The sequence below is a fragment of the Prionailurus bengalensis genome, chromosome C1 (assembly GCF_016509475.1).
Source record: "Prionailurus bengalensis isolate Pbe53 chromosome C1, Fcat_Pben_1.1_paternal_pri, whole genome shotgun sequence".
Classification (NCBI taxonomy): Eukaryota; Metazoa; Chordata; class Mammalia; order Carnivora; family Felidae; genus Prionailurus; species Prionailurus bengalensis.
The window spans coordinates 107731611-107733697 of record NC_057345.1 but is presented as its reverse complement, the minus strand read 5'-3'; the positions used below and the strand labels follow the sequence as shown (position 1 = coordinate 107733697).

General features: G+C 49.3%; 1 long non-coding RNA gene across 1 annotated transcript; it reads right to left on the bottom strand.

Annotated features, from left to right (window-relative positions):
* Window positions 1-266: 266 nt before the first annotated feature.
* LOC122479659 lies at window positions 267-2087 on the bottom strand. Its single transcript, XR_006296396.1, has 2 exons — window positions 1998-2087; window positions 267-937 (listed from the first exon to the last, which is right to left on the bottom strand). It is a non-coding gene; the product is annotated as an uncharacterized LOC122479659 (long non-coding RNA).

The following is a 2087-nucleotide window of genomic DNA, read 5'->3' as shown; positions in this document are numbered from 1 at the left end:
TTAAGAATTCAGGACACTGTCCTCTTAATTCTTCCCCAAAGACTTGTAACCAGAGACTTGGTTACAGCAATCTGCTTCAGAGCCCAGACAACATGGTACAAAACAGAGTGGGAAGCCTTTGTCTTTCATGCTACACCTCCATTTACCCCAGTTTAGGCCAGATTGCCCTCTGGCCTCTGAGGTTCCAAGGCCACTACCAGCAGAGGACAGGGTGGAGGAGAACAATGATAATCCAGGAAAGAAATGGTCCTTTCAGAACAACATGCTGAGCAGATTCCTGATTTTATTGTTTTACATCAGCCAGAGAGCACTGTGGAATAAGGTACAACATGAGTTACTTTGACATGGGGATGAGATCCAAGGCCAACAGATGGGGGAGTAGGAGACAGTTGATTTCTAAACCCCACAGATGTCATCTTGTCTTTGCAAGTTCAGAGTCTTCTCTGGGACCTCTCAGACTCTGAGTTAGGCCTAGGAGGAGAAAGATGATGTTCTCTGCAGTTCGTTGCTTCCAAGTCTGCTCTTCTTGGCTCAGGCAGGGTCCATGTCAGCAGCAGCCTCCAGATGACTGACCGCTGCTCCCTCCACAGCAGCTGGAGCCCCTTGAGGGCTGGCTGCAGCATCCAGAGCCCCCTGAGGGCTGGCTGCAGCAGTCAGAGCTCTGGTGCCTGTGGCAGTGGGACCTGCGTCGCCTGTGGTGGCTCAGACAGCAGCCACCACCCCCAGAGCTACAGCAGCCACCACCCCCAGAGCTACAACAGCCCCCGCCCCCAGAGCTGGAGCCACAGCAGCCCCCAGAAGTGACATTGCAGCAAGAAGAGACTGGGGGACACTTGGGGGGGCACTTGGGGGCAGGACACTTGGGGGGACACTTGGGAGGGGGCTGGCACTGTTGCTGGTTCTGCTGGCAGGACATCTCAGCAGGAGGGGTCAGGAGCTGAGGAAGAGTCACACAGTCAGACCCAGGACACAGAGCCCCCCACCCCACCCCTTCCTGTTCTCAGTATCATTTCTAGAGCCTTTATTTTTAACAGTTTAAATGGAGTTGTTGATAATTCAACACTGGAATTTTCATTATTTCTAGTGGTTAGGCAAATGCTCTCACACTGCCTCCCTTGAGTCATAATTTCTGTTTGAGGTAGGCAGGGATTATTCTGTATTTCACAAAAAAAGGAAACAGAGGCAAAAACCAGTAAGAAGAAAATCTACTATGATTAATTATCTGATAAGTGAAGGTGGTAATTTCTCCCATCTTGTCAACCAGAAGTCTCAATTTGTCCAGCCTGGAAACCAGATCAGAATGTAAATATTGTCTTGAAGAAAGGAATTAAGGATCATAACTTTATCGAAGGTTTTGTTCTGTAAGGAATTGGACATGCTGATAGAAATGGTTTGGGAGGCTGACTGGTCTCACTGGCTCACTTTCTTACTGAGATAGCTAAAGAATGGTATGTTTGTGGAGGTGGGAGATTCAAACTTGGACACCCCAGCTCCAGTCTGATGCTCTGGCATTTCCAGAACACCCAAGGCCTCTCACTATATCTTGGCACAGTGAGTCTCAGCTTGGTGTGTCTGACTTCTTAAACAGACCCCAATTTCATCTCAGATCCATAGGTATGTAGGTTTTAGAACTGCCCCAAATATCCTCTGATTAGCCCTTTCTCTTCCCAGCTGAACTTTGCAAAGAGTCACAATTTAAGATTTTACTCTGAAAGGTGACATCCTCTTGTGAAAGCAATTCTAGTGGAGCCTGATGGCCAGCACTTTCATTCTCTCTGACCTGACAGCCCTCCCAGCTAGAGCTCAGTTTGGTATAACACAAAGACACTGCCATCCACTCTTCTATCCAGCACTCAGTAGACGCACTTCCCCATGCATGTCCTCCTTCAGTCTTCCTGAGTCTTCTCTCCCCTTTTCCACATGGCCTCCAATACCCAAGGCCTTTTCTCACCTGCCCCTGCAGCTCTGGTCTAAGTTCCCTCCCAGGGGACACTTACCGTGTGCAAGCAGCACTAGTCTGTCAGCACCTCAGGAGAGGAGTATACGAAGGTGCTCTGAGGCCAAGGCCCTTTTATCCTGGCTTTGAG